The 22,790-nt window shown below is 43.9% G+C and overlaps 1 long non-coding RNA gene across 2 annotated transcripts; it reads left to right on the forward strand.

Moving 5' to 3' along the window:
* Positions 1-622: 622 nt before the first annotated feature.
* LOC112835452 (uncharacterized) lies at positions 623-17,797 on the forward strand. Of its 2 annotated transcripts, none has more exons than XR_012377696.1 (4): positions 623-672; positions 1,306-1,552; positions 15,287-15,373; positions 17,688-17,797. It is a non-coding gene; the product is annotated as an uncharacterized lncRNA (long non-coding RNA). The 2 variants fall into 2 exon arrangements; XR_003211236.2 differs by having other exon boundaries at positions 630-815.
* Positions 17,798-22,790: the final 4,993 nt, after the last annotated feature.

Below are 22,790 nucleotides of genomic sequence, written 5' to 3' on the forward strand. Positions count from 1 at the left end.
TTTTGAGAGAGAGAGAATGAGAGATAGAGAGCACGAGAGGGAAGAGGGTCAGAGGGAGAAGCAGGCTCCCTGCTGAGCAGGGAGCCCGATGCGGGACTCGATCCCGGGACTCCAGGATCATGACCTGAGCTGAAGGCAGCCGCTTAACCAACTGAGACCCCCAGGCACCCAGCTTCTCTCTAATTCTGTACACAGTGGAAACGCATGGAATTTTTTGGAGCAGAAGGCAGCGTACTATTGGCCGAGGAAGGAGTTTGGGATCTCATCTGACACCAGGCTTCGATGGAGAAGCTTTCACTGGCTGTTGTGGTCCCATGAGCTGGAGTACTTTGTCAACCACAAGACTGGTTTTGGGTCTCTCCCCCAGCAGAGTCCCCTTTTGGAAAGATTAGTCAGGCCAAGGCATACAGGCTGAGGTGGAGTGAGGACCCAGGGGGGCTGGGGCCATTGCTGGCAGGCCATTGTTGTGAGCGGGGATCAGGGCGGCTGAGGAGGGCAGGGGTACAGGGAGAAGGAAGGGTGGATCAGAATGATGCCACAATTGAGGCAGTGTCCATGCGACAGAGCATCACTCGGAATGGAGAGAAGACAGCCAACCACTGCAGGGTTCAGGGTGGGTGATGGGGAATTATACAGCACGACACCAGATGCCTGGGACAAAGGGAGCCTTAGGTCTGGGGGAGAGGAGGATGTGTTCATTGTGGGCCATGTTGAGTTGAAGGTGCCTGGATACACCAGCAGGAAGACGTACCAAGGGAAAGCTAGGGGAGCCATTAACGCAGGGCAGAAGGTGGTCCAGACTCCAGAGACGAGAGGTGAAGGACTGACTACAGTCTCTGAAAAGGGAAAAGCAGATGCATACCCCGAGAGCCAGACCTTTGCGTGCAGAGTCTGAGCGTGGCCTTGAATTCATTTCCCTTGGGCGAGCTGCCTGACCTCCAGCTCTCTCCTTGCTAAAACTGGGGCTAAAAACCAATCCCCTTTGTTGGGTTGTTACAGAGAGTAAATAATGCACTAAATGTTAAACTCTTAGACTCGTGCCTGGCACACAGCAAGCACTCAATAAATAGGTAATCTTAGAATTGGAAGGTGAATCACAGGGGCTTGTCTACTTGGAGGCTCCTCAGAGGAGCTTCCCTCTATTTATTTCTTTGGCTTGCTGTGGCTCTGCCTAGAGTTTACACCCCAAAACCAAACGTGGACTTCTCCAGTATCCTGGGAGATAAATTAGCATTTGAATGAACAAAGGCTGCTCTAGGAAGCCACGGTCATTCATTGACTTCAGATCTCTGGCATTAATAACAGGTTTCAGTACCTGAAAGTGTTGCCCAAATCCAAGAGTCCCTGCTTCGCAATGCAAGACCTGTGAAAGCCAAGCATGCCGACGGACATGCAACTGCCTCAAACATATTCACGTACCTGTGACTCATGGCTTTAATCAAGATCGATTACTTCACTTGTAAAGACATACAACCCATTGATTTTGACTGTGGTCAGAGAAACCAGTCATGATGAATGAATCTGGCCATAGCTCTTCTTAACAATGTCACAGGTAGGAGCTCTGATCTTTCTCAACTGGAAATGGGCGCTTGTGCATATTAAAATGCTGGCATTTGGGGTGTCTGGGGGGCTCAGTCATTAAGCGTCTGCTTTTGGCTCAGGTCGTGATCCCAGGGTTCTGGATTTGAGCCCCGAGTTGAGCTCCCTGCTCGGCGGGAAGCCTGCTTCTCCCTCTCCCCCTGCTTGTGTTCCTGCTCTCGCTGTGTCTCTCTCTGTCAAATAAATAATATAAATTTTAAAAAATAAAATAAAATAAAATGCTGGCAATCACAGGACACCAGCAGTCCCCAGGCCTCTGGCAGGATGCCATCTTTGCTTATTGCTTTAATAATTGAATGTAACTGAAAGGTCTTTTCATATCTACTAAATATTTATGAGGATCGGCTGTAAGTTAATGAAACATTTTGTTTGTTTGCTTTAATAAACAAATAATCCAGAGTAAGGCATTCAACTGACTGAGCCATTTGGAAGGGCCACTTTGACATCCTTGGGGATACTCCAAATACTCTGGAGCATCTTTTTGGGGATTGCCTTCCTGGTTCTTGGTACCTTCTTTCAGATATCATTATTGGTGGAAAATTTTTTCCTTTAAAGGGAAAAGGTTTTGAAAAGACATGAAGGTCGTTGCGATTTCATTGAAGTCATGCCATTTTTGTTCAAAGACAAGGTGTCACAAAAGTAACAAGGCTATTTTTCTTGCCTGGATCATCTCCTGGTTTGGAAGGCAATCTTTAGGGAGGAATTCTAAAGCACACTTTCCAAGACGAACCTTATTTTTTTTCCAGAAACAACTGTCTTCTTCGTAGATGACCAGCTTGTCCCAGTTTGCCCGGGAGGGTTTGGTTTTAACACTGAAAGTCTGCAGTCCCGGGCAAACCACGGCAGTTGGGCTTCCTACTCTGAGTCCGGCATATTTCTCTAGTCGACAGGTCTTTGATCCTGTCCCTGTGACATGATGGTCCAAGAAATTTTCTCATCCTGGTTTACTTCCCGTGGGTATAGGCTCCTAACATACAACTGATTTCAGTGTGTACATGGCAGCAGGCTTCTTTGCTCGTGTGTTGGTTCGTTTTAAGACCAGTCTAGTTGAACCACGTGTCGTTAACTTCACGTTGTTATTTGGCGCAGTGTTTGGAATTCTTTTGTGATTTGTAGCTGCTGCCTCTCGGCACTGTTTTTGCTTAAGAGGAGCCAGCTTGTGTGGTCCAAAGAGTAGAGTCAGATTTCTAGACCAGGGCTCCATTTATTAGCCACGAATCCCTTAGCCTATCTGCATCTTAGTTTCCTTAACCAGCAAAAGGAAACATTATTGCTTTTACTATTTCCTAGGGTTAATGTGAGGATGAAAAGAGACAATATATGTGAGTTGCAAAGTTATTAATTTTTAATGATTAATTTAGTCACAATTTATTGAGTGCCCGCTACATGCAAGACCTTCTAGAAACACATAACAGACACACATTGCATGTTTATGTATCTACATGACTGACCACTAGGTGATATTTGTAGTGCTGTAATAGTTATCTGAACAAGGTTCTAGGACTTCAAAAGAGAGCCAGATTAATTCTGCTTGGGGCACACCTGAAGTCTGTCCGGAGGAGGTGAGGCTTGTATTGGATCCCGAAATCTGACAGAGGAGAGGCATGAGCAGAGACAGGGAGGTGGGCATGTTTGGGGAGCTGAGCATTCAGAGGGAGGCAAGCAGGAGCCGGACCTTATAGGACCTTAAGTGCTAAGCTGAAAACTATGAACTTTGACCTAATCAAAGCCTAATCAAAGACCAGTTATTGAAGTGTATTGTGTTCACCCAGGAAAGACCAGGGCAGAAAACATGAGTATATATTCGTGTTTATTGTCCATTTCCCCCACTATAACGGAAGTTCCACAAGGCAGGGCTTTCGTTTCATTCTTTACTGTAGACTTGGGGTCAGACCAGTGCCTGGTATACAGTAGGTGCTCAACACATATTTATTGATTTTAAATATGTAAATAAAACAAGCTTGCGGTCTTTCCCACTGACTGTGGGAATCAGCTGGGCAATATGGTCAATCAGCGCCCATTTTCATGTATGGATTAAACGTACTTCATTCTAAAAAGCGTTTGACGTGGCATTAGAAATATATACACAAAGAATGATTCAAGAAGACAGAGATAAATCAGACCTAGAGGAAAAAGAGAATTGAATAGGCTACTGAAGCACTGAGAATCAGTAGGCAGACGCGGGTGTCCCCGGGCTCACTAACATTTTCAAAGCGGGAAGCCAATGCCTGTCTGAGCTGCTTGACAAGCCACGGCAAGGAAGGAACCGTGATCAGTTGTGAGGTCCACAGTCCACCTTAAACAAAGATGTCGCACTCTCAGAAGCGCCCTGGTTCTTTTTCATGGATAACGACAGCGCTGAAACCATCAGCTTTAGTCTTCATGCCATTTGCGATGGGGCAGTGGCGGGTGGCGGGGGAACTGCTTGATAGCCCCTTGGCTGTTTTGGACGGAGCTTAATCTGCTGTGTAACAACATTCATTGACGCTAAGAGGTGACGGGAAACTTACCCGAACCGGAAGCAGCTGGTGACAGGTTAAGTGACACTCCCTCAAGGGCAGGATTGGGTAGGTAGAGGAATGTAAACAGTCAGTTCCGGTCCTAATGTCCCCTTGAGAACATTTATCAATCTCCAGGTCTTATCTCCACTAATAAAGAGGAAAGTTACATGTTGTACACCTGAAGCAAACATCACGTTATATGTCAATTATACTTCAGAAAGGAAAAATGAGGGAAGTGAACGAAGAAATCCAGCAGAGGTTGTTGAAATCTGCATCCTCTGAGTGTTCTGCTTCCTTTGATTTATTCAAGTGCTTTGGAGGTACCCCTCAAGTGAGAGGCTGAAGTAGAGGTTTGGTTTGGCTGATGGTGTATTTTCAAGAGAGTGAAACCAGGCGAGAAAGGGAGAGAAAGCTGATTCGACAAGTGATTTGAAGGTGGTTTGACTCCAGTAAAGAATGTTCTTCTTTACAAGATGTTTGAAAGGATTTTTGAAAAAGGGGTACATCCACATGGTAAAACAAAAATTCAAAGGGTGCAAAAAAAAGTCAACTAATAATGCTGCCTTTTTGTATATTCTTGCAGAGATACTCATATTTGCACACATACATAAACACTTTTTGTTATATAAGTGAGAATTTATGATACAAACTCTTTTCTTGCTTTTTTTTTTTTCCCACTTAGTAAGTCTTGAAGAACACTCCCCAGAAGTTCCTATTAAGCTACTTTATTCTTTTAAAGTGTGGAATGGTATTCCATTGTACGAGGACCGTCATTTATATATCCAGTTTCCCAGCTGGATATTCGCTGTTTCCAGTGTTTTTGTTTCAAACAGCACTTCGATGAAATCAATGAAATTGGAATCTGCATCAGTCAGAGTTCTGGAAGGAAACAGCACTGCAACTAAGAAGTCTCGCACTCTGAAAGGGACTTCCTGGCAGAGGTATGGGCAGGGTGAAGGGAATATCAGTGGAGGGGTGCCTGGGTGGCTCAGTCGGTTAAGCGTCTGCCTTTGGTTCAGGTCATGATCCCAGGGTCCTGGGATGGAGGCCCCCCCCCCCCCGCCCCGGGGTTCCCTGCTCAGCGGGGAGTCTGCTTCTCCCTCTCCCTCTGCCCCTCCCCCAGCTCATGCGCGCGTGCGCGCTCTCTCTCAAATAAATAAATAAATTCTTAAAAAAAAAAAAAAGGGAATATCAGTGGATGTTGAGGCACCCAGGGACTGACAGCATCAGGAAGCTCTTACCACCCCCAGGCCCAAAGGGGAAAAAAGGGGCCTTGGAGCCTCCAGAGAGTGGGAGCACCAAGGAAGGGCTACTGGGCAGGCAGGAGCTGTACACTTCCAGAAACACAGCATCAAAGGACAGTGTGGCTCCATCACTCTCTTCCTGCCCTGCAGTGTCTTGCCAGTGCCCCCCATTAGCCAAACCCAACTACAGAGGCCAGGTGGCATGGGACCTAGGTGACCAGAGTCGTCACCCTCCTGACATAGAGGTGGGCACAGAGAACAGACAAGGGATCTGGGTTGGGAGTGGAGCATATGTACACCCTAGAAGAAATTTCTAGAAGTAGGATGGCTGACTCAAAGGTGTATGCATATTTATTGTTGTTTTGTAAGTCAATATTCATTTAAATTTACCCTTTTTTAAGTTTTCCTTCCCTTTCTGTACTTCTGTATTTCTCTTGGGAATAATTTTCCTTTTAGCAGAAGAACATCCTTCAGGATGTCTTTCAGCGCCGTTCTGCCGGCTAAGAAGTCTCCGTTTTGCTTGTCTTTGAAGGGTACTTTAGTTTAGTTTTGAAAAATAATTTCACGGCGCATACCATTCTAGGTGGACAGTAATTTTCTTTTTGCACCTTGTCCTCTGAGTTTTATTGTTTCTGTTGAAAATCACCTCTGAGTCATAATGTTGTTCCATTGAAGGTCCTCTTTACTTTCAAGCTTTTCTCTTTCTCTCTTTCAGCAGTTTGACTATGATATGCCTCAGTGTGGTTTTCTTTGTTTTCATCATGATTGGATTTAGTGACCTTCTTGAATCTGAGTTATAATATATTTCATCAGGTTCATCAGAAAATTCTTGTCTGTTATCTTTTAAGATATTGCTTCTGCCCTTTTCTCTCTTCCAGTCTCCAATTACATAAATGCTCTTTTTCACCGTGTCTCATTTGTCTTTTACACGCTTTTCTGTATTTTTCATTCTTTTTTCTCTCTGTCTTTAGTCTAGATATTTTCTATTTTCTTTAAATTCACTGATCTATCCTTTCTGGGTCTAAATCTGCTCTTAAACTTACCTAGCAAATTTTAAATGTCCACTTACCGTTATTTTTCAGTCCTTGTGTTTTGATTTGATTCTTTTTTTGTAGATTGTGATTATCTGGTGAAACATTCTTCATCTGTTTTATCCATTGCTTTTTGCTATTTAAAAAGAAAACATTCATTTGTAGGTCTATTTCTACTTTTTTTCTCCTCTTAATTTTTGCCCTTGTCTCTTAGTGTGTCTGGTAATTTTTGAATGAACAACGAACATACTGTATGACAAAATGTTGAGACTACAAACGATGTCGTCTTCCTCCAGAGGGAGTAATCCTTTTGTTAGCTGGTCAGGGGGAGTGGGCGTTGATCATCTTAAGACGGGCAGAGACTGGGCCGACTTTGGGTTAGGTCGCAGTTTTGACAAGCTTCTAAGAAATAGCTCTATTTCTTTCCACTGTTAGGATAGATCTCTGCAGGGATCCAAGCTGTGAATCTGGGGGATTGAGCAGGGATCCTCTCTTTTAGCAGGTCTTTTTTTTTTTTTTTAAGATTTTATTTATTTGACAGAGAGAGACAGTGAGAGAGGGAACACAAGCAGGGGGAGTGGGGGAGGGAGAAGCAGGCTTCCTGTGAAGCAGGGAGCCCGATGCGGGGCTCGATCCCAGGACCCCGGGATCATGACCTGAGCAGAAGGCAGACGCCCAACGACTGAGCCACCCTGGTGCCCCTTTAGTAGGTCTTGAATCTTCTACTTGCCCTGGCACCACTGTGAGATTGCCAAACCCTGCTTTTACTTCCTGAGGCTTTCTATTTGTCTTCTTAGCCTCCTGCCCAGACAGCTTCAGAAGGTAGCAGATGTCTTCTGGGAGAACCAGTAGTGTTGAACTCAGTTCATTTAGAAAGGCAAAGTAGATATTTTGGGACATGTAAGGACAGAAAACTTGGCATCCTCAGAGTCTCTGGGAAAAGACTACTTGGGGCTATATTCCAGGAACATAAAAAATAAATACAGGAAACAAGAAGATGAAGGTTATGAGGACCAGTGCAAAGCCAAGAAATGTGTAAAGTTAGTGTTAAATCTAAATGAGAGGCATAATGTAAAAAAAAAAAAAAAAGAAGAGGAAGAAGTAACAATCCAGATCTGATGGGAAATGACTACAATGTGAGCAGAGGTGAGAGGGGGCGTGAAACTGTGAAGTTTGCTATCCTATTCAAAGTGAGAGATAATGCTCATTTTTAGGTAGTTATGGAAAATTGGGTATTAAAAATCTAAGGGTGGGGTGCCTGGGTGGCTCAGTCGTTAAGCGTCTGCCTTCGGCTCAGGTCATGAACCTGGGGTCCTGGGATCGAGCCCCGCATCGGGCTGCCTGCTCTGCAGGAGGCCTGCTTCTCCCTCTCCCCCTGCCTGTGTTCCCTCTCTCGCTGTGTCTCTCTCTGTCAAATAAATAAATAAAATCTTAAAAAAAAAAAAAGTAAGCGTAGCCATTAACAGGGTAGATATAGGATTTGTAAGTTCCTAACCAGAAGCATGCGGGGGCTCGGGGGGGGGGGGGGGGGGGAGTAGACATAAAACTGATCCCACCAGACCAAAGGAAAAATATAAATAGAAAAAGAAAAGAAACAATAAGAAAACATAAAAAATTGCAACACATAAAAGAGGGTGGAATGGTTCCAGATATAAAAATGAATTAAAGGATACAAATCTTTTCAATAGAAAGGATTTTAAAATTTTAAAAAATAGTTTGAAAACTGAGAGTCACTTTGAAAAACTCAATCCTAACAAATGAAAATCAAGAGGAATTGGTGAAAACTGTATGTCAACACAGCAGATAATTTAGGTGAAATGAATAAATTCTTAGAAGACACAAACTACTGCAACTGACTCAAGAGTAGAAAATCTGAATACACCTATAACAAGTAAATATACTGAATTAGTAATGTAAAAACGTCCCCAAACAAAAGCCCAGGTTCATGTAGTTTCACTAATGAACTCTACCAGATATATCAAGGATAATTAATACCAATTCTTCACAAACTCTTCCAAAAAAAAAAAAATAAGTGGAAGGGAACTTCTCAACTCATTCTGAGGCCAGCATTATCCCAATACCAAAAACAGACAAAGACATCACAAAAGAAGACAACTATAGACCAATATCTCTTATGGACACAGATATAAAAATTCTCAACACCATACTAGCAAACTGAATTCCAGCAACATACAAAAAGGTTGATACCCCATGACCAACTGGGATTTATTCCAGGAATGCAATGCTAGCTCAACACGTGACAAGCAATCAACGTAATATACTATTAGTAGAATGAAAGAAAAAAAATCACATGATCATCTCAATAGATGCGGAAAAAATTTTTGGCAAAATCCAACACCCTTGCATGATAAAAACACTCACAAAACTAGGAATAGAAGGGAACTTCCTCCACCTGATAAAGAGCAGCTATGAAAGACCCATAACTGATACGCTTAATGGTGAAAGACTGAACGCTCTCCCCCTAAGATCAGAAACAAGACAAAGATGTCCTCTCTTGCTACTTCTATTCAACATGGCACAGGAGGTTCAGGCCAGGGCAGTTAGGAAAGAAGATGAAATAAAAGGCATCTGGATTGAAAAGGAAGAAGTCAAATGATTTCTATTTGCAGATGATATATTTTTGTAGTAGATTAGTGGCTGCCTAGGGCTGGCGGTGGGGGAAGTGGAGGGGAAATGGAAAGTGACTACTAGTGGGTACGGATTTCTTTTTGGGATGAGGGAAATGTTCTAAAATGGATTGTGGCAATGGTTTCACAACTCTGTGAATATTCAAAAACCACTAAATGCTACACATGAAATGTGTGAATTATATGGTATATGAATATTATTTCCACAAACCTGTTTTTTTTTTTTTTTAAAGAGGAAATAGGTGATTTTCCAGGAAGGTTAAAAAAATTGACTTGTGAAAAAATGGAAAACCTGAATAGTTGAATAATCCTAGAAGAAATTTAAATATTGGAAAATTTATCTCATCCCCACCCTTCTCCCTTCAGCCTGAGAAAAAGATACTAGGTCTAGAGTATTTTAGAATCAAGTTATATAAAACCTGTAAGCTATTCCAAACATTATGTAAATTATTCCAGAACACAGAGAATGATGGGCAACTTCCCAACTCACTTGACTTGGCTAGTATTACTTGATAATGTAATGAAATGAGATGATGATAGCATAAAAGAAAAAAGGACAGAGAAACTATAGACCAATATATTGATGAGCCAAGATGCAAATATCCTAAACATCACACTAACAAATTCAATCAGTAAAAAGCCAGTAGAGTTGATTCCAAATCTTCAAGGATGGTTCAACATCAGGAAATGTATTAAGAAATCCTTTCCAGGAATACATTTATGGAGAAAAACTTCATGATCATCTGAATAAATGTTGAAAAGTATTTAACATCTAAGGTATAGAGTTTCAGTTATACAAGATGGATGAGCGCTGGAGACCTAATGTACAGCATGGTTACCACAGTTAACAATATTGTATTACTGTCATACTATGTTACTCAAGTTTTCTGAGAGGGTAGAACTTAAGTGTTCTCAACACACAGAGAGAGAAAATGGCTACCTATGTGAGGTGATGGATATGTGAATAAGCTTGACTGTGGTGATCATTTCACTATAAAAAATATATTTTATATATATTGTAAAATTATATATATTATAAAATTATATATATTATAAATATACATATTTATATCTTAAGTAGATACAATTCCTGCATGTCAATTATACTTCAATGAAGCTGACCAAAAGGGTTTTAAATTTAAGACCAATACCTGATTAAAAGTCTTAGCAAGTTTGGAAATGAAAAAATTCACCTTAACTTTATAAAGGATATCTTCTAAAAGTCTATATCAAACATCACATTAATAGTGAAAAACTGCAAGCATTCCTGTTAAAGTCAGGAATAAGATAAGAATGCCCACCAGTTGGGGCGCCTGGGTGGCTCAGTCGTTTAAATGTCTGCCTTTGGCTCAGGTCCCGGGTCCTAGGATCAGGCTCCCTGCTCAGTGGGGGAGTCTGCTTTTCCCTCTCCCTCTGCCACTCCCCCTGCTTATGCTCTCTCGCTTTCTCTCTCTCTCTGTGTGTGTCAAATAAATAAATAAAATCTTAAAAAAAAAAAAGAAAAAGAATGCCCACTAGTACCACATCTGTTCAGCATTCTAAAATCCAGCCAGAGGAAGATAGTTTCTCAGAAAAAAAATGTAAACATTTCAACAGAAGAGACAAAACTGCCATTATTTACAAATGATATGATTACTTGCTGAGAATCCAAGGTAATAAAATTTAAAAAGTCTATTAAAACTAATGAGTTTAATATGAGTGCTAGATATAACACCAGTGTTAAAATATTAATAGATTTTTCCATATACCACCAATAAGCAATCATAAAATGCCATGAAAAAATCTCATGCATAAAAATATCCAAACCAAACCAAAACAAAAAGCCAAGGAATGAATCTGAAGAATGTACAAGGACACAAAAGGACTTTTTAATAAATAGACATCTTATGCTCCAGGATGAGGATATTCCATGTTGTAAATGAACTAGTTTTCTATAAATAATATAGAAACTCACTGTCATCTCAATAAAAAAGCCAATGCAATTTTTCATGGAACTCAATAGATTCTAAAATTCATCAAGAAGAGAACATGCAGAAGAATTCTAGTGAATAAAAGGAAAAGAAAAATAATAAGGGATGGAGAACTTATTCTAGATATATCAAAAGCTTCTTCAAAGTTATTGTAATTATAATATTGTGGTATTTTTACAGGGATGATAAAATAGATCATTGGACATGAATGGAGAATCCAGCAATGCATTTAGACATGAATGGAGATCTCTCTATATAAATAAAATGTAATTGAAGTCCGGGGGAAATGGATGAGCTATTTGACTAATGATATTGGGATAATTGGCACTCTATATGGAAAAAATAAAGTCAGATCACTATTTTATAACACATCCCAAAAACAAATACACACACACACACACACACACAATCTAAAAAGTACTTGAAGAAAACATAGAAGAATAATTTCATAATAAGGATATATGGATTTGGGAAGCATTTTTTGTTGTTGTTGTTGGTTTCTTCGTTTGTTTGTTTTTTGGGAAGCATGTTTTAAAGCAAGACATAAAACCCCAAAACCGCAGCAGAAAAAATTGACAGCTTTTAGTGTACAAACATTTAAAAATTTTGCATGATGAATAAATAAACAAGCAAAATGTGAAGACAAGTGTCAGATGAAGAGAAAATACTTGATGTATTATGGATACTGGATAATACTTACAACCTTGGGAATCTACTGTGTGTGAGACCTTGTGGGGGACACTTTCATTTATGTCATCTCATGTAACCTTCAAATTGAGTCTCTGAAGTAGAAGTGACCTACCCATTTGACAGATGAAGAAATTGAGGATGTGACATTTTAAGTATTTTGCTTAAACCTCATGGCTCAGAAATAAGTTGGGATTTGAACCCAGACCTAGCCTGACTCTGGCCTCCTCTGCCACTTCTATCCTCAGGAGCTAGCATGATTTCTCACCCCTTAGAGTCACTTGACTTATTCTTGGTGGTTTTGATTTGTTTGCTTTTGGGTATCTTGTCTGGGTAGCTTGCTTCTGGCAGTGGAGAGGGTCCTGAGGTGAGGATGGACAATGGGCCATGATTCCATGACATGCCTGCTCATGAGCTCTTGGGGGACAAATACAACTTTCTTCTTTGGCTTTTGAGTTTCCTGGGGTGCCCTTATTATCAGCCCTTGGCTCAGGGGGTGAACTAGGGAGAGCTGGGCGTGGTTGCCTCCCTTTGGTCCTGCCATGCATGCCCACCCTCTGCCCCTTTTGCATTTACTCCTGACAGGAAGAGCAGAGTTAGGGTGAGCCCTCTGGAACTCATCTGATTGTACCGCGGGTGGGACAATCCAGGGCTCTGCCTGACTGGCTTGACCTGCTCTTCCGTTTCCTTCTTGAGTCCCCTCCCTGCTTTGGCTCACTTCTTTTCTGACTGATAGATGTGGGCTGTCCTAGGTTGTTGTGAGAGGGGCAGTCATCATATTTAGAAAGGCTGACTGCTTGCTAATAAGCATACCCCCCACCAAGAGCTGAATTGGGGATTTAGCAAACCTTGTTCCTCTCAGCCACGATCCCTTTCTCTCTCGAGTAAAGCCTCCTGTGCCTTCTTACTCCTAGTCTCCTGCCACAACAAGGTCAAGTTCAACTTCCTAAAGCACAGATTTTATTACATTTCTCTCTTGCTTTAAAACCTGTAATAGTTCCCCACTGAATTTTCAAAATGAAGTTCACAGGTGTTACATTGGGAACCAGGAAGGAAATATTAGATATTCTATTTATACTTAATCCAAAAATTAAGAAAGAAATTCAGCTTGGGTAATACATCTCTAATATACTGATTGTTTCTGGGGCACCTTCTTAGTCCATCTGTCGTGTGGTCCTGCGTGTGCCCACATCGGGAATAGCATAACATAGAGGGACTAGGAGACGAAGACACACGTTCAGTTTACTGGGAAATACTGCAGTTCCCATGAGCCTGGTCACATGGTTGGATTTCCAAGCTCCTTCCCCCCAACCCCAAAGGACACAGCTCAGAAAAGATTCTTAGAAATGGAACAGGCAGGACTCTTTGGATGTAATCATGAAAGTCCCTTTAAAAATGTCTTGTAGGATTTTCCTTCCCCTGTCCTGTGAATGAGGACACAAGCATGGCATTTCTCCCTGTCTTCATGCCTCCGGCCAAGGAGGTGGTTGTGGTGGCCAGCTTCTCTCCCTGTAAGCCTTGCTTCTGTGAGGGAAGAGAGCTAAGGGGTGGAGAGGTCTTACTCGGCTGGTGCTGGAATAATCTGACCCTGTGCTCTCCAGACATGGGAGATTTTTGAAGCTGGCTTTCTTTTGTGGGTTCTCCAGGATTCCTGTGCAAGGCCTGCCCCCCAACAACTTGGGGTGACAGGAAGTGCTTCTTCTGCGCCTTGCTGCTCCCCACCCAGCCTCAGTTTCTACCTCCAGTGGTTCCAGCCACTGCCTCTTACCACCTGGGTCTTGCTGGCTGAAGGCCGCCATCTTGGGAGGACCCCTTCTAAACTGGCCCAGACCAGCATTCTTATTGGCAGTTCTTATGGCACCAGGCTGGTCCTGGTGTTAGAGGGGCGTCTAGGCCCCCTTTTGGCCACGCTGCTGGAGGAAGAGAGAGCAGTGCCTTCCCTAACTTGACCAGAGAGGCTTAGGCCAGTCCATGGAGGCCAAGTTTCAGGTTTCCAGATGCTTCCTCACTAAGCTGAGGGTAGGAGGGTGCTCTCTCCCAGCCCTCGCCCTTGATATGCCAAGCACTCTAGACGCCATCACTGTGGATGTAGTGGGCGGCTCCACTGATCTTACCACCAGGCTGCCTGTGTTCAAACCCTACCTCTGCCTCAGTCCTTGCGTCAGCTTGCACACGTGGCTGGAAATCCCTGTCCCTCATTTGTAAAATGGGCATAACACGAGTCCCTGCCTGGTAGGGCTGTTGTACGCTCAGTACATTTCCAACAGCTAGAACAGTACGTGGCACTATAAAGCACCTGACACTATAAAATATTAGCTATTACTGTCTTTATAAAAACAAGACCTTTAGGGGTAGAACTTCTATAATACTTTACAATGAGATGGTGGCGTCTCTGCAGGGAATGCTTTGCAGTGGTGATACGGTGTTTATTTCAAAAATTCATTTTTTTTAAGTTTTAAAAAATGATTTAAAGAAAAATATGAGCTAGCCAAAAGTGCTCGAAAACAAAGCAAAAATTGTGAAGGCGTGCCTGTGACTGGTCTTGGAAGCCACAGGTCTGGCCTCTGAGCTCGCAGGGGCACCCAAGGCTTGGAAGGGGCTGACAATTAGCCTCTGTGCCCAAGGGCTCACACAGAAGCAGTTTACTTTGTTATCTGAGCTTGCCAACTTTCCTCAAAGGTGAGTTTTATTTTATTTATTCTTATTTTTTATTTTTTTAAATTGAACACCTTTAGTTAAAAACAAAACAAAAACTTGAGCACGCAACCCCACTGTATGTTTGTTTAAAATTATATTTGTATATGAGAGCAGAATAAGCTGGTAGTGATAAATATAAACTCTGTAGCCAGACTGTGGGGTTCAAATCCCAGCTCTCCCACATGTCAGCTGGGTGATATTGGAAGGTTCACTTGACTTTTCTGTGCCTGAAAAGTATAAATAATAATACTACCTCATAGGGTTGTCGTCTAGGTTAAATGAAATGATGTGTGTAAGATTTTAGAATATTGCCTGGCATTGGGGGCCTAGGTGGCTCAGTCAGTTAAGCATCCAACTCTTATTTTATTTTATTTTATTTTATTTTATTTTATTTGAGAGAGAGAGAGAGAGAGCACAAGCAGGGGGAATAGGAGAGGGAGAAGCAGGCTCTCTGCCAGGGACCCCCATGTGGGTCTCAATCCCAGGACCCTGGGATCATGACCTGAACCGACGGCAGATGTTTACCTGACTGAGTCACCCAGGCACCCCAAGCGTCCAACTTGTGGTTTTGGCTCAGGTCATGATCTCAGGGTTGGGAGATGGAGCCCCACATCACATCAGCTTGGTGCTCAGTGGGGAGTCTGCTTCTCTCCCACTCCCTCTGCCCTTCCGTGCATGTGCTCTCTCTCTTTCACTCTCTCTCTCGCAAATAAGTAAATAAATCTTAAAAAAAAAAAAGAAGATTGGTATGGAATAAGAAACTCAGTAACATTGTGTATTAATAGGACTATTGTGTAATAAAATCAGTATATTATAAAATACAAAGAAAATAGAAAAAAAAGAAAATTTAAATTTAGATGAAAAAATAGCAATAGAAGGTCTAATATGTCGAAACCTTGACATTCCCAGATTATCTTGTGAACCCTGCGGCACATTCACCTCCACTCGGGAGACGACTGGCATCAGCAATGACAAGAACATACCATGATTCTTGAGGTACCTCATAAAGCGTGGAGGACTGTGGGTGGATTTCCCCACATGTGGATTATATGCTCTCTCATTTCTACCCAAATCTCCTGGCTTCTCTGCTTATAAACAGTAGTCAGGTCAGGCTGAACGTGGGGTTGGTGAGTCCTTGGCGGCCCGGCCAGTCCTGCCTAATCATTACTCAGGATGGAGCCGTGCCTGGGCTTTGCTCTGTGCTTTGTCTGTGCCTCCCTAGGCGTAAGCAACTCCTACCCAGCTTAAAGCCAGGGAGCTTCAAGCCCATGGGAACAGCTACCTGCTAGTCTGTGCTGTGAAACCAGCCATCGATTTAATCAAATGTGATAACAGCTGATTAAAACAGAACTGCCTAAGCACAGGTTGGTAGCATGCTCACACTGAGTCTCCTGCTCCTGGCAGCTTCTCTTCTTCACACTTGGCCAAACTAGAGAGCTCCGGCAGCCAGGGGACCGAGGACCCTGGAAATCCTCAGAGTGGCTGGCTTCATCAGGACTGGTTGAATGACTGGCATGGGGGGAGGCCCAGCGAAACCTTTGACTCTGTCCAGGGAAGTGGTTGGTGGGTGTTCCAGGAACAACGGTGACTAGTAGACCTAGTGGGAACTGGGCCTAGTTACTGATAAGAGATCTCCATGGACCTGCAGAAATTATCCCAAATTCCAGCTGATTTAGGTCAGATAATTTTAGAGTTGAAAAGGGCCCCAGGGACCATCTAGTGGATTCCATGCCTGGCTGCTTACGGGGTCATGGGGGAGCATTAAACTTTTTGTGGTAGCTTAGTTCACACAAGACAATGTAACCGTATCATTGTACATTTCACCTAGCTTAAAAAACCAAACTTGCCCAGTACAGCTGAAGTCCCTGCATGATGACTCCTAATTGGCTCTCCCTCTCCCTCAACCCAAAGGTAACCTCATCCAGAGTTGAGTGTTTATCATTCCAATTAGGGAAAAATTAAAAAATAAAAATTATCTCCGAAGATCTGGATCCAGTAGACCTGAGATGATGCTCAGGATTTTTTTATAAGATGTATGTATTTATTTATTTATTTGAGAGAGAGAGAGAGAGAGAGAGAGCAAGAGAGAGCACGAGTGGGGGGAGGGGCAGAGGGAGAGGGAGAGAAGCAGACTCCCCATGAGCTCGGAGCCAGATGCGGGGCTCCATCTCATGATCCTGAGATCATAACCAAAGCTGAAATCAAGAGTTGGACACCTAACCCACTGAGCCACCCAGACGCCCCAGGAATCTGGTTTTTAAAAAGTTCTCAAGTCCCTTCGATGATGCGTCGGAATTGGTGGATACCCATCATCGCTGAGGTTTGGCTGAGTGACCTGAGTGCTAAAGCTGGAGCTAAAGCCTCAGAGGTCCCACCCGGTGGTGCCACCTCCCCTCTATGGGCCACTGGGCAAGGGATAAATGCTGTCTAAGCCTCAGTTTCTTCATCTGTAAAAAAGAAATAAGGATAACAAAATCCCTTGATAGCTCAAATGTGCCTATGAACCTGTAAAAGGCTACACTGACGTAGGACTCAAGGGCTCATGCCATGGGGCTCATCCACCCTAGGGGTGCCTACCTATTGATGGGGAGCTCATTCCAGAAATAGCCCATTTTTTGGATGGGGGAAGCTCTGAGATACAAAAGTCCTTCCTCACCCTGGAAGAAGTCTATTCCCTGCAATTTCCTCCTACTGGATTTAATCCTCTCGCTGGGGGTCTGTGGCTTAAATGTAATCCCTAACCTGCAGACCTCTAAATTACCTCTGAGTAATTTCAGACAATTGTACCCTTTCTCCCCTCTCCATATCTCAGCTGTAGGCGTCTAAACACATTGTCGACTGAGAAGGTCCCTTTATGATTCTGCAATATCCCTCCCTGCCAAATTATTATGGGCATGGCTGCAATCCAGCAAAGCTAGGGAGGTGGGTTCCAGGGTTAGTAATTCAAGAAGAGCTGTTTTGCCTCTAGTTAATTAAATCACTTAGTTAAATTAATCGCCTATGCTCTGGTAGCTACTTACTAAAGAATCTACTTAGTAAAGGCATAACATTCATGGAGCCCTTTTTATGTGTCATGCACTGTACTAAGTGATTTGTAGGCACTTAGCTCTTACAATGCAGCCAGCAAGTGGCAAGGTGGGGTTCAGGCTCAGGCTGGCTGACTCGGAAGCCTGCATGCCCACCACCGTGGCATCACCTCCTGAGCTGGTGGCTTGCACCATGGAGGGAAACAGCAGAGGTAGTTAGAGCATGGCTGGTTCCTCTTATTTATGGATCATCTCCCTTTGCCTTTGGAACATTCCCTGCTCAGGCAAGAGCTAAATGCTCTGAACACATCGACGACACCCTACGTTTACCTAATCCTCATCAGATTCACAGAAGAGCTTTGAACTTCCGGCGGAGACAGCTTTACTTCTTCCCCATCGTGCATCCTGCCTCTTCCCTCCCCTGGAAGGCTGAGCGACTCTTGAGCTGCTCGTAGGTTTGGAGTGAGACCGGCGTCCCTTCCTGTCCTCGCCCTGCTCTCCCAAACTGGGGACACCTCCCACTCGTTTCCCTGCTGAGGGGGCCTCATCGAGGAGGAGCTGCCGGGCTTTGGAGCAGCAGAGTTTCTGGCACCCAGGGCAAGAAAGCTTCCCGCCTGGCTGGCCCTGTGTGACTCCTCAGACAGATATTCCTCCACGCCTGGCCTGCCTGCCCACAGAAAAACTACCCTGAAGGGAGTTGAAAGGATAGAAGGATGTCACCCTCAAAAAGCATGCCAGTCCAGCCCCACGTACTGCCCAACAACCTGCCCCTGAGTGCCTGAGGTGGTTCATCTTGTAGGTGAAGCTGTTCAGAGAGAACAGTGTTCTTTGTAACGTACCGTAAGCTGAGAAGGTGATCGGGAACTCGCAGTGTGTGTTGTGCAGGTGGAGGATAGTAGACTGTGCACCTTCCTTCAGGGTCCATTTCTAGGTGGAAAATTTATTTTACCTCCACTCAGCAGCCTCCTCCTGGACTAGAACAATGTGCCAATCCCAGAACCCTGTTCGGCGATGACTCCCACCAGCCCCCAACTCCCCTGAGCTTCTCTTTGTCAGTCTATAGAGCAGGCTCCTGGGGGCAAAGTATTTACCCCTTGTGGGTGTGGTGGGGGCGGGGGAGGGACCAATGGAAGAGTTTGGGATCACAGTGGGCCAGGCAAGAATAAAATGTCGTTACTGTTGGCAAATGCAGCTTCATCTCTTTGGCCCAAACTGATGGACACTTTTGAGATGATCCCTTCCTTTAGGTTTTTATACTTAGCAGTGATGGTTAGAAGTCTGCAGTGATTGGTATATATTTGACATCATGTGTTACTTGCCTGAAAATACTCCCCGGGAGCAAGGATGTAAGGCCAACTCTACTTTGCAAACAAAGCAAAGCAAAACCAAACCAAACCAAACCAAAAGGAGTCTGTCTCTGAACAGAACCACATTTTTTAAAATGATTTTATTTATTTGAGAGAGAGAGAGAGAGAGAGTACGAGCAGAGGGAGTGGGAGAGGGAGAAGCAGGCTCCCCGCTGAGCAGGGAACCCAATGTGGGACTCGATCCCAGGACGCTGGGATCATGACCTGAGCTGAAGGCAGATGCTTAACTGACTGAGCCACTCAGGCACCCCAAGAACCACATTTTTTTTTATCATTTTTTTTTTATACTATGACAAACAGGGCCAAACTGTTTCCTCCTATCAAAACAACCTAAAGAAGCTGAAAGAAACTTAGGTAGATATTCTAAAATGGTTGAGACCCAGGATTCCAAAATAGTCTCTGAACTGGAGCTAAAGCAAATTGATATTTCATTCTGAATTGATTGATACTAAGAAGTTGGACAGTCTATTTATAAGAATAGGTTTTGTTTTGTCTTGAGGGAAAATTTCCGTACTGAGAAAGGTACATATCTAGAGTGTACCATTTGGTGACTTTCAGCAAATGCATAAACCCATGTATCCTATACTCCAATCAAAACAGAGTAGCTTCAGCGTTATAGATTTCCATGTACCCCTTTGGTTGGTTCTCATCCTCAGAGATAACTAGCCACTGTTCTGATTTCTAACACTATAAATTAACTTTGTCCTTGGCATTTCTTTTCTTTCTTTTTTTTTTTTTTTAAGATTTTATTTATTTGACAGAGAGAGACACAGCAAGAGAGGGAACACAAGCAGGGGGAGTGGGAGAGGGAGAAGCAGGCTTCCTGCGGAGCAGAGAGCCCGATATGGGGCTCGATCCCAGGACCTGGGACCATGACCTGAGCCGAAGGCAGACGCTTAACGACTGAGCCACCCAGGTGCCCTGAGCCACCCAGGCGCCCCTGTCCTTGGCATTTCTTTTCTTTTCTTTTCTTTTTTTAAGTAAGCCCCTGGGGCTTGAACTCATGACCCTGAGATCGAGAGTCACATGCTCTACCGACTGAGCCAGCCAGGTGCCCCTGTCCTTGGCGTTTCCTATGAGCAGAATCCTACAGTACATTCCCTGTTGCTCAACATGCTTTTGAGATCCAATCATGTTGCAGATGGATCAGCAGCTTCTTCTTTCTCATGTCTGTATGGTATTCTGTGATATGGATGTACACAGTTTGTTTACCCGTTCTTGAAGGCTAGTTTTTACACTTCTACAAGTCATGTATAGGTGATCATACATAAATCACTCATCTATTCATCAGGCAAATGTCTTTTTCCAGAACTTTCTCTAAGCCAGGTGGTGTTGGAGGCGCTGGGAAACTGTGGTGAACAAGACAAAGCCCTTGCCCTCATAGAGCTTTTTTATTCCTGTGGCGAGAGAAGCAATATACCAGCAATAGAAACCACGAGCAGGACGGCGGTGAGAAGTCCTATGAACGGGCTTGATCTCTGCAATGACAGGAAAGTGGCTTGTTCAGCTTGGGTGGCTGGGACCAGCCTCTCTGAGGAGGTGACACACAGGTGGCCAGGTGAAGGTGAAGACCCAGAAGAGGAACATTCGGTTCTAGAGAACAACTGGCTCAAAGGCCATAAGGTGGGCCTGGAAGGGCCATCTCAGTGTTGAAGGAACAGGAACAAGTCAGGGGGACTGGAATGACATGAATATGGGCGGAAGTGGCAGGAGATGGGGCCACAGAGGAAGAGGGTGGAAGCAGGAGGTATGTGCGGAAAAGGAGCTTGGGTTTTATTCCAGGAGTGACAGAAGGCCAGTGAAAGGTTGAAATAGGGAGTCAGATGGTCCGATTTATAGTTTTAAAAGGCCATTCTGTCCAAGGGTTGGGGAGGGGAGTATCTGTGAGATCAGTTAGGAGGCTTTTGGAGGGTGTGTGTGAGATGGTGGTGATTAGGGTGAGACCATTGCCAATGAGTAAGGGGGCATGGGTAGGGGGGAGGGATAGGGCCATGATAGAAAGAGAGGCACCAAGGATGATGACTCCTAGGTCTTTGGCCTGAGCAGCACCATCTTCTGAGATGGGTAAGACTCAAGGTGGTGTCCAGCTGAGAGGGGTTGGGGGACAGGGGTCAAGAGCTGTGTTTTGGCCAGGGTCGGTTTCGGACGCCTGTTAGATTGGATATGTCTAGTGGACAGTTGGGTATGCGTCATCAGGAGCTCAGCCAAGAGGCCCAGGCTGGATACAAAGCCATGTAAGTCCTCAACATAGGATGGATATTTAGGGCTGAGGGGCTAGATGAGATCACCTAGAAAGAAAATAAGGAGTAAAGACTGGGTCCTAGAGAAGAACCAGCAAAGGCAGCTGAGCAGACAGATACAATTAGGTCTCTTGCTCTCATCTCTATAGCTCTTGAAAATTCACAAGCGACTTAGCCATGTGCTTCATTATTTGGGCTTCCTGGCAGTCCTGTTGAGATACTCAGTAGAACCTCTGTTGCAAATTGACCTAGGCTGATTTGGTGACACATTGGTACTAGGTTCTTTTTGGTAAATCTGGTAGCCCCAGGGAGTTAGAAGTAAGTGAGGGTTAGCTACTCACCTACAACCTGGATAAAAGGCAAGAAACAAAATATGTATCAGACCAAATGTTGCTACACAGGTAGATATTAGCCTATAGGCTCAGAGGAGACCTACAGAACAGTCCTACAGTGGTTCTGTGTGGGACATTGGGTGTTTTAGGGGATCAAGCCTCTGGTGCCATCCCTAAAGGTTAAGGGCGAAGGATCTAGTAAGGCTAGGAAGTGTCTAAATATCTTATCTTGTATTTTACTCTGTATATGGAATGCCACTAATTCTATCAGTGGAGCCCATTTGGTACATCCATTATGCAGATCAACAAGTCACTAATACCCCCCATAGAAACTCATTCTGACATTCATTATGTGGATTAACAGAGCCTCTAAGTGTCATGATTGGACATAAAAATAGAGGAAGTGCTTATAGTTCTGTCCTCTGGGGTAGAGTCTGTGGGGTTTAGTGATCGCTCACCAGGCCTGGAGTGTGCAACCTAATCAGGGTGGCTGATTGTCCCTTGTCGTGCCCGTTAACATCCCCCCACATTCGTATCACACTGACTTTGCTGAAGTATTTTATTTTATTTTTTAAAGATTTTATTTATTTCAGAGAGAGAGAGAGAGAGCATGAGCGGGGCAACGGGCAGAGGGAGAGGGAGGAGCGGGCTCTCCGCTGAGCAGGAAACCCAACACGGGGCTTGATCCCAGGACCCTGAGATCATGACCTGAGCCAAAGGCCGACACTTAACGACTGACCTACCCAGGCGCCCCTTTCTGAAGTATTTTAAAGTAAATCATTAATATCACAGTAAGATTTGTACAATTAAAGGACAACCTGAGATAATAGAAAAAGTCTTACGTTTAGAATAGTAAAAATAATAATAAATAGATACTAAGGACCGAATCCTTATTCTGCACAAGGTGTTGAGCTAAGTTCTCAGCTCGAGTGTTTCATTTAATTTTTACAAGCACCCTGGAGCGAGATGGTATCATCTCCGTTTTCTGGATGAGAAAATGGAGACTCAGAGAGTGACTTGTTCAAGGACAGCCTGCTGGTGTGCACCAAGAGATGACTTTGAACTTGGCTCCAATTCCGCAGCATGTGTTGTAAGCACCGATCTCTGCTGCTTGGGTTCAAGACCCGGATTTGCTCTTGGAAAAGTTGCTAATCTTGCTCTGCTTCAGTTTCCTCATCTATAAAATGGCGGGTGTGGGGGGGATGGTAACGGATGAGCCAATGCATGTGAATAAGCTCCCTAAGCTGTGAAAATGCTCCAGTGTCAAGTGCCACCATTGGCATGACCCCCATCCTCTTCCTGGTCCCTCACTTAAGTGACAGTGACACAAGGCTTTCTTGTTGACAGGAGTGTGGCTGGGTGTGTTTTGTGCAGTGTCCAGCATAACCCCTTGGCCCTATCTTTCCTTGATTGTTCTGCAGCCTGAACAGCCCAAGGCATTTCCTGGA

This window comes from Callorhinus ursinus, unplaced genomic scaffold (assembly GCF_003265705.2).
Source record: "Callorhinus ursinus isolate GAN/ISIS: 27379988/994484 unplaced genomic scaffold, GSC_fseal_2.0 scaffold4, whole genome shotgun sequence".
Classification (NCBI taxonomy): Eukaryota; Metazoa; Chordata; class Mammalia; order Carnivora; family Otariidae; genus Callorhinus; species Callorhinus ursinus.